Genomic DNA, 16,136 nt, shown 5'->3' with positions numbered 1-16,136 from the left:
GAACTTTTTACCAGGTAGTTTGTCTATCTCCTTTTCATTTAATTCTTTTTCTGGAGTTTCTTATATTTGTTTGTTTGTTTGTTTGTTTGTTTGTTTGGAGCATATTCCTCTGTCTCTTCACTTTTCTTGACTCTGTATTTTTTTTTCTATAAATGAAGCCAAACAACCCCCCTCATAAACTTGAAGGAATTGTCTTGCCCTGTGTATGGTCATCTTCTGTTTAAACTGTGTATGCCTAGTGATTTTGGCTGGCTGGCTGAAGCTGTGGCTTTCATGGGCTAGGAGTCCACTTTGTGCTACAACTGCCCTGGTGGGATGACCTGAGCAGAAGTGGCAGTGGGCTGGGGCAGTCCCAGGGCTCTCCACACAGAGTGTGCCATGGCCAGACAGCTGAAGCTGAACTGAGTGGCAACCTGGGGTCATAGAACACTTTGCATAGAGGGTATCCTACAAGGATAGGGGAAGTCCGAGGGTTTTTGGTGTGGGAGTTGCTCTGGTACAAGTGATAAGCTAAAGTGATAACAGACTAGGGTTTTCCTAGGGCTGTCTGTGCCAGAGCACTCTCAGCCAACAGCTGAAGGTGAAGTGGGTGCCAGCTGGGGTGTCCCAGGGTGTTCAATACAGAGAGTACCATGACAGAGCTGCTAAAGCCAAAGTAGGCATAGGCCCAGGTATCCTGGGGCATTTCATGCAGGGGTGTCCTGGTAGCACAGTTGAGCTGAGGCAGGAAATGGGCCAGGGGGTCCTGGGGCACTTTACATAGGGGGCACCTTGACATGACAGCTAGAGCGAAGTGGAAGGGTACTGGGGGTTCCTGTGGTTTTCCTTACAGAAGATGTCTCTTTTGTGGCTAGAGTTGAAGTGGGCAAGAGTTGGGGGTCCCAGAGCACTATACATCAGAGGTGCCCTAGCCAATCAACTGGAGGGAAAGTATGCAGGCTGGATTATTCCAGGGTGTTTTGTGCCTGTGTCACCCTGATGAGATAACTAGAACTGTAGAAAGCATTGAACAGTGGTGCTTCCATGTGTACAGCATCGGGTTGGCTTGGTGGGACGGCTTGGGCTGATGCCAGCTAGAGGCCTGGGGCTCACTGAGGCAGCAGACTGGCTAGGGTGCCTGGACTCTGCTATATCTACATTGTCAAAGTGGAGAGGGAATGAAAACCATGGTGTTTACCAGGTTCCAGCAGCTCCCAAATTGTTGGGCGGAGTTCTAGAGCTGGTTCCTTTATACCCTAGTTGCTCTTTTAAACCATGGCTTTTTCTTCTGTCCCTCGGGGCATCTGAGGCTGGTATGGGCTAGAGGCACAGGGCTTAATGAGGCAGCAGGCCACCTATGATGCCCCAGGGCAGGTGCATCTGCTCAAGGTCCCTTAGTACTATCTCCACTCACTGCAATTCACAGCATAGGGAGCTGGCAGTTCCCTTTGTTACCATGTCTCTCTCTCTTGGTATTCTCTATGAGACCTCTCTATCTTTTGTTGTGTGGAAGCTCTTTAGTCAGCCCTGTTTTTCTTCAGGAGGATATGCTCTATAAATAGGTGTTGATTTTGTGTGTTTGTAGAGGAGCTAAGTTCAGGATCTTCCTGTGTCACTGCCTTGGATAGGAATTGGTGGAGCTAAATTCATTGATTGTTCTTCCATCAAGGTTGAGGTTTATGACCTCTCCCCTTGAGTCTGGATGGGCTTGTGACTATTTTGATTGACAGATTTGGCAGAAGTAAAGCTATATGAATTCTGGGGTTGTCATGAGCCATGCAGCTTCTGATTTGGTCTCTTGGAATGCTCATATCTGGACATTCCCTCTCTAGACTTTCCCTCTGGAATCCAGCATCCATGTCATGAAAAGCCTAAACCATGTAAAGACAGAATGTGTATTTGCTCTGGTCAACAGATTACTCTGCTGAGGAGAGCTTTAAGTATTTCTAGCACAGGGAGTGCACATGTGAGTGAAAAAAGCCAACTTGGACATGAATCTTCCAGCTCCAAATGTTTCAATCAGTAGCCATCTCCACTACCCTCAGCTCTTAGATTTTATATGGAGCAAAGACAAAATATTCTACTGTGGTGAATCTGAATTCTGGACCACTGAGTCCACGAGCAAAACAAATTGGGATTATTTTTATACCACTGCGTTTTTGAGTGCTTTGTTATCAGCAGTAGATAACTGGGACATTGCATATTTCCGGGTCCATTTCCTCCAAGCCCTGCTCTGTAACAGTTAATAATGGAAAATATTGGGATCATCAGAAAAGAATAATCAGTTTTAACCTATTTAAATTATGAGAAATCTTTTCTAGAAAATCGCCTGCTTGCTAAAGATTTCAGGGTGGCCATTTAGAAAATCACTTGATCATAGGAGAGTTAATGTTGCATCATCTTTTTCAAAGTAGACGTGGTCACTTTCTATAGAAATTTCTAAGTAAGGGCACCTGGGTGGCTCAGTCAGTTAAGCATCTGCCTCTGGCTCAGGTTATGATCCCAGGGTCCTGGGATGGAGCCCCACGTCAGGATCCCTGCTCAGCAGGGAGTCTGTTTCTCCCTCTCCCTCTGCTTCTCCCTCTGTTTGTGTCTACTCACTTGCTCTCTGTCTCTCTCAAATAAATAAGTAAATCTTTTTTTAAAAAGAAATTCCCAAAGAGGTAGGGGGAAAAGAAAATGTGAATCCTAAGAGATATGAATAAAGGACAAGTGAGAATATAAATATAGAAAAATGTTTTGAATAAGTAAGTTAAAAAACACCTTTCTACTGCAAGTCTTAACCTGAATAGGTAAAACTGAATTATTTTTTAACTGACTTGCAATCAAGGTACAACTGGATTTGAATTGTATTTTTCAAATTGTACACTACAAAATATTACTTTCCACAAAGTAGACATAAATTCATTTTTTTAATTTTTTTAGACATAAATTCTATGTACGTCTATACATACTATGATGGTTGCTTGTCTAGGTGTTAGTATGAAGGTGGTGTTCAAAGTGATCAACATCTATAATCCATTGACTATACGTCAAGAAGACTACTCTCAATATTGGTTGGGTTTTGGACTTGCCAGTCCCTACCATTGAATGAGCCATTTCCTTCCAATCTCCCTCTCTTCCTTCACATACACCCCCTATGCACACACAAACACACAGATGTGTATATCTTATTGGTTCTATTTCTCTAGAATATGTTCTCTCTAGAGAACTCCAAATGATACACATACTTAAATACACACACACACACACATACATAAATACATACAAATATAAATAAGCAATATAATAAGTCTGATAAAACATTGGGAGAAGCCTGTATTTATAATATAGCAATATTTCCAGAAGCTATTATGTACGTAAACGTATTTCATTATATATGCAGTGTTTCTCAAACTTTTGATTTTTAAAGATTTTTGGAATTTATTTATGAGAGACACAGAGAGAGGCAGAGACACAGGAGAGGGAGAAGCAGGCTCCCTGTAGGGAGCCCGGTGTGGGACTTGATCCCAGGACCTCAGGGTCACACCCTGCGCCAAAGGCAGACACTCAACCACTAAGCCATCCAGATGCTCATCAAACTCTTTTGCATGAACCTTTTTTGTTGCAAAGCTTTTGAGAAACTTGCATTATCTGGAAACCATTTTGAGAAAGCCTGGGTAACCAACTTTAGGGAAACAGGGAAGTTTTGAGTAGCTACCCTGGGAAGATAAATCAGGTACAGCAAATGCTTTTTAAGAAGTGCTGATGTGCCAGACATTATGAAGCACAAATATTGTGCAACTGGTTGGCCAAGTTTTTGACTTTCCTAGAGGTAAAGTAGATAGAGAAATTAAGACATTTCTTGGTATTAGCAGAGACTGCAATAGAAAATCTAGGTGTAAAACCCTAAGTCATCTTAAAATCATATTTATAATACCAACTATGGGAAACTTTCTCACATACCCAAGCTATTTACCTAAGCCAGAGAGCTGGCAATCATTAGTCAATTTCTTATCACCTCACAAGTAAAGGTTGTAAATGCAGATCATTATACCTCTTAACTGCTTTTAAATATGTATCCTTCCCTCAGTCCATATTGCCTAAACAGGCCCTATTTTTTAAGCTCTATTTACTTAATAACCTCCTAGGTTTCTCTCAGTCCAGTCATCAGAGGAGTCTCTTTGCTGTGGAACAATGATATTCCTAGGACATAAACACGATCTTATCACCCTGAAGTTTAAAACTCAATACTTTTATGATAGGATCCAAACTCAGAAGGGCCTTGGCCTTCCGAGAGCTACATGAGGCCACGCTTCCTGGTCCTCCTTCAGCCTCCTCCTTCACCATATCCCCACATTAAGTATAAACCCGGACATCACAAATGAGATATGGTTTTCCTAACTCAATTGGCTCTATCAGACTTCATGTCTTACAGATGATTTTCACATTGATTGGGATGCTAACTACTAAGCCATTGAGATGCAAAGCCTGAAAAAAAGTTATATGAATAAAAAGAAAATTGATCTAGGAAATTAGAAACCTGTGCAGTTACTTCTCTTAGAGGATAGGGAACTTAGAAATTTATTTTCGATTTAAAAACACGCCTAAATATATGTAATAATTGTGGAATAACTACGATATTCAATTAAGTAGATCATGTGTTAATAAGTGACATGGTATCTTCATTTCTTACTTTATTTTATTCATTCATTCATTCATTCATCCACTCATTCATTCATTGAGAGACACAGAGAGAGAGGCAGAGACACAGGCAGAGGGAGAAGCAGGCTCCATGCAGGGAGCCCGACGTGGGACTCGATCCCGGGTCTCCAGGATCATGACCTGAGCAGACGCTCAGCCACTGAGCCCCCCAGGTGCCCCTCATTCCCTTACTTTAAAATTAAATTTAAAAAATATGTTAATTATTCTGAAACTAGGTGACATGGTATAATAGTATAATAGTATAATTACATGTATACTTGTGAAGAAAACAGTGACCAACATGTTATACTAACAAATAATTATGTCTTAAAAACGTAAATCTATAAACTTTTTGATGCCCAACTAGTACTTTATTTTTAAAAAATAACGTTTTCTCATTATGAGAAATATTATGTAATCGTATTATGTAATCGATTATGTATGAGAAATATTATGTACATCGTATTATGTAATACGATTTTTTATTTATAAATATGAAAATATAGACACATCTAAACAAGATAAATGTTTTCTTCGTTTTGTCTATTATATATTATTGAAAAAAATGGCCATTAGTATAAATTTTTGGTTTTATGTCATTCAATTACACTCTTCATGCAAATGTAATCTTTATAGTACCAAAACTATATTAAACAGTAATACCACATTAGAAACTTCCTCACATGAGACATACTTTACTTTTCTACATCATCACATATTTTTCATGGACTAACTCCTGAAAGCAATGCAATGTTCTATGGTGTGGAACTATCGCAATTTAAATAATTTTTTTATGACTGGACAGTAAATTTCTTTTCATTATTTTTTTTTTTTATCACAAGAAGTAAAGTACAGTGAGATTCCTATCGTTACACCTGGGTGTACCAAAGGCTTCTTTCCCCTTTCAGATTATTTCCTAGAGGAGGAATTGCTGAGTCAAGGGATATACCAGTTCAAATATACTAAAATATTTTGCCACACATTTCCTCAGGAACGCATTTGCGTTCCCATCAGCAAGGTATGCGACCCCCCACTTTCTATTCCACTGTTAGACGTAGCCAATTTCCGAAGTTGTCTCTGAATTTTCAACTTGTAATTGTAGTCAGTTTCCCTAAGGCCTGGTCTTCGCCCCCGTGATGTGCTTTTCTTTAAAGAAATAAAACTTAAAAAAAAAATAAAATAAAAGTGAACCCTTGACGTGGAACGTGTGATTTGTAAGAAGCATATCTCACCTCCCAGAAAGGCTAGAAAGTCAGGAGCATTGGAGGAAAGGAGGGGTCCTTGCAATACTTTTTAAGGAAAATAGCCCGGAGAAGACGCTAGAACAACTTAGCTAAGAGATTTGACAATCCCCACGACTTTGTGTTGTTTCCAGCCACTTACGTAGCCCGGGGTTGGGGGGGTGGTGAACCTGGGAAGCGCGTGGTGAGAGGGATATTCAGGTTTGTTTACTATGAATCACGTCTGTGAGGTGAGCATCAGGCTCACAGTCAGACACTGAGGCTGATGCTGCGGCAGCAAATGGGGGTAGAAGGGAAGACTCTGCAGGGTGTCGGGGTGGTGTAAGGGTCAAGCGGGTGAGACCCTTCATGATAAAGAAAAAGAACACGACGATCACCCGGCCTAAGCAGGTGGGCGCAGAAGTGATGGCAGGGCCGGTGGCCGCCACTGGCTGACACTGAGCCGGGCCCTTCTGCCTCCCAGGCCCCGGCACCCAGCGATGCATCTGCTTTGGAGCCGTGGCTGGGCCGTGTAGACGCCTGGTGACAACACCTGCTCACGATGCCACTCGGGCGCCACCAGTGCCCCAGGGTTCTCGAGGTCACTGCGAGGCCGCCCCTGTAAGGACTGAAGGGAGTCACGACCGTCACATCCTGTCACTGTCTTCGTTTCCCTCTTTTTTTTTTTTTTTTTCTTCTTCGTTTTCCTCTTAAAACAGCCGTGTCCTCTCCGTCTGGTGTGTGGCCGGCAGAGCGAGCCCCGGCCCCTGTGCCCAGGACCCAAGCACGCTGTCTGGGGACACGTCCACCCTGCAGGACCCCCGCCGCCTGGCGCTGGTCGCTGCAGGAAAGGCCAAGCGTCTTATTGCTTTGCCAGGGGACGGTGGCAGCAAGGGACACGGGGAGGTCTCATGGGAGCGCAGAAGCCGGGCCGCCCCTCCAGCCAGGGCTCGTCACCCTAATAAGGATGGAGGAAAGGGGTCGGTAGGGCCTGCAGCAGGCCGGGAGGGGCCGCCCTTCACTCTGCATTTATTTGGAAAAGTCTGATTTTTCTAGTGAGAGGCGAGCTCAGGATGGGGCGCGGGCCGGGGAAGAGGGCCTGAGTGGGGCAGCGGCTGTCTGTGCGGCTGGGCCGGCGGTGCCCCAGCACCTGCCAGGGTGACCCCCCATGACACCTGCTGCTCGGGGGCCCTGCCTGGCCCACCACTCCCCACCGTGATACCTGCTGCTCGAGGTCCCTGGCTTCCCGCTCCCACACCTGACACCTGCTGCTCGAGGTCCCTGGCTTCCCGCTCCCACACCTGACACCTGCTGCTCGGGGTCCCAACCTGCCCCCACCCCGTGACACCTGCCACGGGAGGTCAGCATTCCCCGTGGCCCCCCCATACTCCTCACCCTCGCCCTTGGGGTGCGGGCCCACCAGCCCAGCCCCTGGCAGCCCCTGAGCGTGACCAGCCTGCGCGTGAAGACTCCCACGGCGGCCACACGGTCAGAGGAGGCCAGGGGGCCAGCAGCCTCATTTCTGGAAATAATGTCCTTGTGCTGGAGGACGCGGGGCTGCTCGGAGCGGTTGTGGTCACAGGCTTGATCTGGTCTCCGCAGGCCGTGGTGCTGCAGCCGCCTGCCCGCCTCGCACTCTCCCTGCAGATACAACCTGACAGTCGGCCTTCGAAGGCCGGGCACGTGGCCACGGGGGGTGCGGGGTGCAGGGTGGGGGTCCCTGGAGCACCAGGGGATTCCGCGGCCACACTCAGCGCGCCCCTTAGGGTGTATCTTTAACTCATTAGCTCACTGCGGTTGGCAAGCCAGCAGAATGCAGAGGAAGCCAGAAGGGGAGGTGGGGGGGGGCATCTTTCAGAAAGAGAGAAGGGGTTGATGCTGACAGCGGCCACTTGAGCGAGCGGTTCTCTCCAGAGGGTGCGGGGGAGGCTCCCCTCTGGATGCCCCGAGTGTCTGTGGATTGGGTACTGGGTCAGGAAGTGCGCAGACATCTCAACGTTCAGATCTCTCCCGCTGAATCAAGACGGCCCGTGCAAGGCAGCAGGAGGAAGCTTCCCCCGCCTCGGAAACGCTGCATCGGGGCCCAGGTGAGGCCACTGCAACAGGGACCGCGTCCCCAAGGGCCAGCGCTGGATGCAAGTGGGCCGGGACGCTGGGAGGCCGTCGGTGTAGGCGGGTGGGCCTCGGAGTCCTTCCCTGCCTGCGTGGGGGCGAGGGACTGCAGAATCAGGGTGCTTCGGGCTTCGGGGAGAGCAGGCTTCGGGGGGGGGGGGGGCTGATTAGTTTTGTGAGGGTCTGGGCCGGCGCTGTCCTTGGAGCCCTGAGCCGCCGGCCCACGGCTCACTCACTCCCAGAGCGGGCGCGGCTGCAGCGGGCCCAGGCCTGCGGCCTCTGCTCTGCATCGAAGCCTACGGATGGTCTCTAAGTAGACAGCGATGCTGCTCAGGCTGCAAGAAGGAAAACTCTGTTAGAGTCCCCCCCCCCCCCCATATAATAGGAAAGGGTCACCTGCTGAAAACAGGCTGCAGGAGCCGAGGTCAGCCACCCAGGCCGCCCCGTCCTCTAAAGAGGACGAAGCAGCGCCCCGAGGGACGAGGGATGAGGGAGCCCTGGGGACGGGTCAGCTGCTTGGCAAGGACAGGGTAGGCCCTCGGGGCGAGGGGACAGAGTGTGATGGCCTTTCTCGTCCATGGAAACCACCGAACAGTTGCAGGGATGGAGGCAAATATCTTCCCGATCTGTCAAAGTGAAAAACCGGGAGAGCAGCCGTATGTGAGGCCCCGTAAACAGGACACTTGGGACCCCAGGAGCCAACGGAGCCGGTGCCAGAGGATGCGTCACGCCAGCATCCCCGGGGAAACCCAGCCGGGCTGGGGGCTGAGTCACCCGAAAATCCCCTCTAAGGCCCGTCCCTGTCCCCAGCCGGGCCCGGCAGGTGCAGGTGGGGTGGGCTTCCCGCCCTGCCTCCGGGGCCGCTCGCCTCCGCCTCGAGAACCAGAGAATTCAGGGTTTTCCAAAAGGATTTTCTTGACTGTAATTTTCCTCCCTGAATTAGCCAAGTCAGGCCCTCGGCACTCGAGTCCTTCTTCCAGGGCTGCCCAGGTTCATGTCCACACGGGAGGAAACCACACCCCGGAGAGCTCACTCTGAGGACTCCTCAATAATAAAAGGGCAGAGTTACCCCTGTGCCCATGTGGCCACATCCCCACTATCGGGGGGCGGGGGTAACCCCCTGTGTCCGGACAGCAGCGATCCTGCGCCTCCTGCAGCGAGCTCGGGCCGTGGGGCTCTCGTCAGTCCCCAGCCGCCTCCTTTGACGTGGGCCAGCCAGCCGGGTGCCTAAGGTCAGCCATGGGCTGAGACCCACGCACCCCCTCGAAGAACCCATGGGCTTTCTGGTGAGATGAACTATGTAAACCCGCGACTTTCAAAGACAAATCAACCATAAGACGGGAGTTTATAAGGAAGACTCAAGGTCAGCGTATAGACAGGGTTACAAGAGGCTCAAGCCTACAATTTTTAGATGATGCCAGGGGTGGATGATGCCAGGGGTGGATGATGCCAGGGGTGGATGATGCCAGGGGTGGATGATGCCAGGGGTGGATGATGCCAGGGGTGGATGATGCCAGGGGTGGATGCAGGCCATGGAGGCGGCGGGGCACAGGGGACTCGTCTCTGAGGCAGGACGGCCCATAGGGACCTTGACCGGGGCCTGACGCCGACAGTCACCCAACCCGTAGGGGCCGCCTCGCACGTTCGTATGTCGTGTTCTTACAATAAAGGAAGCTAGAAGGCGAGTTAGGAGAACCACAGGGGGAGGAAGTACGCTTGTCGTAGTGTGTCCTATTTACTGGGAAAAGTCTACAAATAAGGACCCATTGCAGTTCCAACCTGTGCCGTTTAAGGGTAAACCGTGTGAGCCACTTCAAGGGCCAAGCCCGTGGTGTTCCAGGTGTTCAGCTGCATACACAGGTCAAAGAGGACGGCCTCCGGTTACCCATGAGTAGGGTTCGAGGGTCTAACGTGGGTCACAGGGACTGTAACTGGTGACGTCGCATTATATACTTGAGAGGTGCCAGGAGTAGACCCTAAATGTCCTCGCCGTAAGAAGGACCTCGTGGGTTTGTGACGTGGCTTGGGTGTTATGTTACGCTGTGGTGCTGATCATGTCGTGAGGTACGGGTGTGGCAAGTCAGTGCACACGCCTGCGAGTTGCGCAGTGTTTTAAGCCACTTGTGTTTCAGTAAAACGGGGAATAAATAAGGGAAAAAATATATATATATTATATATACGCATATATAAGAGGCGAGTGTGTGTGTGTGGTCTCAGATGGTTTTAAAAATGAGATGGGGGGGGCAGCCCGGGTGGCTCAGCGGTTTAGTGCCACCTGCGGCCAAGGTCATGATCCTGGGGTCCCGGGATCGAGTCCCACGTGGGCTCCCTGCATGGAGCCTGCTTCTCCCTCTGCCTGCGTCTCTGCCTCTCTCTCTCTCTCTCTTTCTCATGAATAAATAAATAAAATCCTTAAAAAATATAAAAATAAAATGAAAATAAGATGGGGACTACCCTGAAGGCCTTCAAAATGGGTGATATTGAGAGAGGCAGAAAACAAGGGGGAGATACGCTATTTACAACGGAACAGCTGGACGTACAAGGAGAATATTGATTTTGACCCACAAATAAACCCTTTAAAACGTCTCTCTAATCCCCACAACTCCTTGAAAAGTTGGCACTGAGGTGCTCTCGAGCATGGCCAGGTCACATATGAGGACCCTGAGGAATCAGGATTTGCAGCCACATTTTTTCCTGACTTCAAAGTCCACACTGTCTACACTGCGCATCCTAGGTTAAGGCAGCAGCTTCCAACTTTTTCCAGGTCTCAAAATCCTGTGGCGACACCAAATAGGCAAAAGACCTGCACGTTATCAGAGAATTTCTATGTACAGAGGATCAAAATATCGAATCTCTCAGTTTCGACTTTTAGCGACCATTTCTCATCCATGTGCTTTCGTTCGTTCTTACGTTTCCAAAATCGAACACCTCCAGGGTCCGCCAGCTTGAGTTCAGTGAGTGTCTGAGGCTAAATAATCACCTCTTTCTGGAAGGCCTGAGGATTTTCACCCTTGTGTCTATTTTATTTATTTATTTTTATTTTATTTTATTATTATTTTTTAATAACACATTTATTTTTTATTGGTGTTCAATTTTCCAACATACAGAATAACACCCAGTGCTCATCCCGTCAAGGGCCCCCCTCAGTGCCCATCACCCAGTCACCCCCACCTCCCGCCCTCCTCCCCTTCCACCACCCCTAGTTCGTTTCCCAGAGTTAGGAGTCTTCCATGTTCTGTCTCCCTTTCTGATATTTCCTACCCATTTCTTCTCCCTTCCCTTCTATTCCCTTTCACTATTTTTTATATTCCCCAAATGAATGAGACCATATAATGTTTGTCCTTCTCCAACTGACTTATTTCACTCAGCATGAGACCCTCCAGGTCCATCCACGTTGAAGCAAATGGTGGGTATTTGTCGTTTCTAATGGCTGAGGAATATCCCACCGTATACATAGACCACAGCTTCTTTATCCATCATCTTTCGATGGACCCCGAGGCTCCTTGTCTATTTTAATAAGCTAAAGAAACTTAACTCTTTCATGACTAGCCTCAACTTTTATTCTTCCGTTTTGTTTATTTAGTTATTTTTTTTAATTTAAGGGAAACACATTGATTTAAGCGAAAAGAGATCAGGAGCTAAACTGAGCATTTGAATGACTCCAGACACCATAACTAAGTATGACGATGCTGATCCAAGAGTTCTGTCGGCCAGAAAACCAGCACCCGCGTGTCACAGTATCAAGTGTTCATCTGTGAGTTGACTGGTGGAAATCCCAGTTGTAATTCAGGGTCCGCAGAGCAAGCTCAAGTTGCCGAATATGCACACGTGAGGAAGTGAGAGTTGTAAAGAGCCAGGTGTGTGGATGCCAATGTTGGCTGTCATAAAATGGGAAATGTGGAGAATGATTGATTCTCTTTGGGAGTAGAATAATTGTATATTAATTTAATCATAAACAGAACCAAAGAAGCCTTTAGGTGTTTTCCTAAACCAGAGTTTGAAAAGCATATTTACGTTGCTTGATGTATGATAACGAGATGCATTTGTCGATCAACAGAATATCGTGTTTTTATGGGTGCCCCTTGGTGTGATATTTAAATCCGATGCCTTGGTGGCCTGTGCAGGACTGGGGCTACCCTGGGACAATAGAGTGACACGAGCAAGCTGCCTTGAGATGGTTGAGTTAGAGGTAAGTAGAATTGCCTCACGCTATAGCAAAGTGAATCTAAAGAAATATGTGCGTATAGAGCCGTCGCGGCCGAGCGGACTGACAGTCGCAGTAGGAAAAGGACCACGTGTGTGGGCTGGAGTATTATCTACGTTTATTTTCTGAAGAATCCTCATTATTACTGAGGCCCCACCTCTTGACCCTCTAAGGCCGGGGATGTCCATCTAACTACTTCCTTCCTTACCGTATCTTCGGAGAGCTGCGGATGGGAACGTGCACACACATGTCCCTGGCGGGGGTGGCGGTCAGTGCACAATCAGAAGATGCAAGAGATGGCCCGGTTCTTCCCCTGAGCTAGGCTGAGCTGCCTCAGAGCTCCTCCAGGGGAAATCCGGGGATGGAGGCTTAGCAATGTGGGTGCCGTCCTCCCACCAGGACCTGCAGGTGCAGGATGCGTCCCCCTCGTCGCCAGAGGCTCTCGGCCAAGCCACTGCTCCTGTCACCGTGCTGTGCCAGGTGGGCCGCCAGTCCCAGCCCCGTGGCTCCTTAACTCTGGGGTCTCCCCAGTCTCGGACGGAGGCAAATCTTCCTCCCTGAGATGGAAGCTTCCAGCTCTCCTATTCAGAGCCCTCTCTTCCCTCCATCTCCCTCCTTGGCCCTGTCCGTGACCTTTAGGAACATAGCGACCTCCACCATTTACTTCCTCCATGAGCATATGGAACGCTCATGCTGCACGATTTTGAGGTTGATCCACCCAAAATGTTTGGGGCTGTTTACCCCACGTAACGATGCCACGCAAGTTAGGAGTCGACACGAGGTCAGGGTGCACCTGCACCCGCAGACCTTAAAGGGCTGACCTCCCACTTCTATTTTACACTATGTGCAACCCGGCACATCTGCTGGACTCCAACACCTAAGGTCTAGGCCTCAGGTAAATCACCTAGTTCTTTAATCAGCAGCCGAAGTTTTGTTATTTGCAATCTTTTCACGCTTTCTTCCCGTCTCTCCCTCCCCTTAACTCCCTGGCCGAAGAGATCAGGAGCTAAGCAAGCTGCGACGGTATGTTCTTATTGAGATGACTGCTTTGCTATCGAATTGTCCAGATGGTTAATTCGAAAAACAAACTGCTTGGTGTCAGGTAGACATATCCCTTCTCAAAGATGGTCTGATGCTGGATGCTGGGCGCCTCAAAGACTTACAGTAGAGAAAAGGAAGTGTGGTTGTTAAAATAGCCTCGTACAGTTTCTATAAACAGAATTTTTTAACACACAAACTGTACAGTGAGTACAGTGCTTAAATCCACAAAGATGCCTTAAATAGAGTATTTCTGTAATGCAACATCTTGTGTTTTCATATTTCCCATCGTATTCAAAAATATTCTTCAACATAAAGAAAAAGTACAATATATTTGCATAGTAGGAATTAAGAGTTGAAAACACCAGAGACTATAAGGAAACTGGAATAATACTTTCTGATTTCTGTATATTGTAAACGTGTTTATGTTCATAGATCATGGCACACAAAATCACTATCACATTTATGATGTTTAAAGAATAAAGTGGCAATGTTTTGTTGAAGTGCTAGAATCACAAGGATTAAGTTTTATGATTATCTTCTTGCGGACATGTAGATGCCAAAGTGACACATATGCTTATAAATTATTCTTTATAGAGAGGCCAAAGACTAAGCAAAGTGACATAAAGTAAAATAAATCTAGTAATCGGTGAAAATTAAGTCCTTATACATCTATAGATAAGGTAAGCTATTTACTTTTAAAGAAGATACCCTGCTTTCTTTAAAAAATGAAATAAAAAATCACTTATAAAAATGATTAGGCTTTTTAATTTTAATAAGTAAGCTTTCATTTCAACCATGTTACGCTTATTTGACTATTTTACAGGAGCAAGACAGTGTTGGGATAACTGCAAATACGATGGACACAATCTAAGCCCTCATGGAGTCAAACCCAGGCCATTATTAAATTAACAATGATTATGCTTCAAAGTATATGTAGATACAGTTTGATTCTTAATCAACCAATTAATTAATTTTAATCAACCAATTAATTAACCCTTGTTCTTCCTAGGTGTGCAGCTTGTGTTCCTAATCTGTTTTTAATCTTTGATTAAAAATCAAACAATTAATTAATTTTAATTAACCAATTAATTAATTAACCAATTAATTAACCCATTGTTCTTCCTAGGTGTGCAGATTAGGAGCACAAGCATTTTATTTCTGGCCGTGATTTTGACCGCATATTAAATCTTTTGCACACAATGCGTGTGCCCTCTTGCCTCTATAGTCCCATTATTTCAATGAAGCCAGAAAGCCCTTCGGAAGATAACTAGATAATTCAAACGTGAAAATTCAACAGTATTCGGAAATAAATATTTTATAGTTAATGATGAGCCTCAGACAGTTTTATCTGTGGCCTAGACCTAAACTTTGGTCCAAAGCGGTGGTTCTTTCCTTACACACTTCAATAGTTTGTTTTGTTTTGAAAGACTGTCAACTTGTAATATTTTGAAAATAGAACTGAAAGTTGTAACCGTGTTATTACCGCATAACAAACAAAATTATATAAGCTTAATTATGTAAAAACAAAACTAATTTTATCACGTTCATCTATCCCGTGGGTCAGGAATTTGGAAAAGGCACAGCACAGATGGCTCATCTCCGTTTGGCAGTGTCTGAGCTTTCAGCTGGGAAGACTCAGACTGGAGGTGGTCAGAGGTGGGACCATGGTCCCGTGGGGCTCGCCCGCTCCCAGGTGTAAACACGGCCCTGGGGCTCTCACCCAGCACACTCACACGGAGACTCTCCACGTCGTCTCTCTTCCCTCCTAGAGCCTGGTCACTGGATGGGCAGAGTGAGATTCCGGGAAGAAACTGTATGGCCTGATATGACCAAGGCACGCAGCGCCTGCCTCACCGCAGACACAGGCCCACGCGGACCCACAGGGATCAGAGACTCCACATCACAGCAGAAGGAAGTGCCAGCGTCGTAGTGTAAGGAGAGCGTGGAGAGGAGGTGTTATGGTCATCCTGGGAAGTCTACCCCAGAAACAACTAAAAGTTAAAGACTTTGTTTCTTACTACATGTTTTGTTTGTGAGCATCACGTAGTACTATGTTTGCTCATGGGCCTGAAAGACTCTAATACTATAGGTTCGTTCTTGGTAGACTCTTATAATAGTAATAGGCTAAATATATGCAATATATAATAATATATGCATACAGGTAATAACCCTATTTTCGTATTGTGGCTCTGAGAACTTCTCTAAACACGTGCATTCTCACTGGTGTATCATAAACCAGTGAGTGTAGTAGATAGAAACTTAGAAACTATATTTTCAAATAATTGGAATGTCATATGTTAGAATAGAAAATATGGGGGATCCCTGGGTGGCTCAGTGGTTTAGCGCCTGCCTTTGGCCCAGGGCGTGATCCTGGAGTCCCGGGATTGAGTCCCACGTCGGGCTCCCTGCATGGAGCCTGCTTCTCCCTCTGCCTGGGTCTCTGCCTCTCTCTCTCTCTCTCTGTCCATCATAAATAAATAAAATCTTTAAAAAAAAAAGAAGATATGACAATGCTTTTCGTATAATAAGGTATGTGTTGATTTAAGAAACTTTTTTTTGTTTTTTAGGTTTGTTTGTTTTTACTTTTTCAATTTTTTTAGAGTACAGTTAACACACAGCGGTACCTTAGTTTCAGGTGTGCAGTGTAGTGATCAACAAGCCTATATGTCGGGCAGTGCTCCCCACAAGGGTGGCTCCCATCTGTCACCCTACAATGCAACTACAGTACCGTTGTGGTCTTCCCTATGCTGTGCCTTTTATTCCCATGACTTATTCCTTCCATATCTAGAAGTCTGTTACCTCCTGCTTCCTTTCACCCATTTTGCCCATCCCCCCCCACCTCCTTCCTTCTGGCAACCACTGACTGGGAGATGTCATTCTGCTATTTGTTTGTTCAT

At 46.7% G+C, this 16,136-nt stretch overlaps 1 long non-coding RNA gene across 3 annotated transcripts in view; it reads left to right on the top strand.

The window, feature by feature from the left end:
• Window positions 1–15,737, top strand: part of LOC140594498 (uncharacterized) — a 162,147-nt gene extending 146,410 nt beyond the window's left edge. For 2 of the 3 annotated variants that reach the window (XR_011995375.1, XR_011995374.1), the window contains 3 exons: window positions 11,597–11,851; window positions 12,052–12,183; window positions 15,009–15,737. This is a non-coding gene — a long non-coding RNA (uncharacterized lncRNA). The remainder of the gene's footprint in view (window positions 1–11,596; window positions 11,852–12,051; window positions 12,184–15,008) is intronic. The other variant, XR_011995376.1, reaches the window with a different exon arrangement.
• Window positions 15,738–16,136: the final 399 nt, after the last annotated feature.

Source organism: Vulpes vulpes, chromosome 11, assembly GCF_048418805.1.
Source record: "Vulpes vulpes isolate BD-2025 chromosome 11, VulVul3, whole genome shotgun sequence".
NCBI lineage: Eukaryota > Metazoa > Chordata > Mammalia > Carnivora > Canidae > Vulpes > Vulpes vulpes.
The sequence above is the reverse complement of the archived record's forward strand: the minus strand, read 5'-3'. Positions and strand labels throughout refer to the sequence as shown.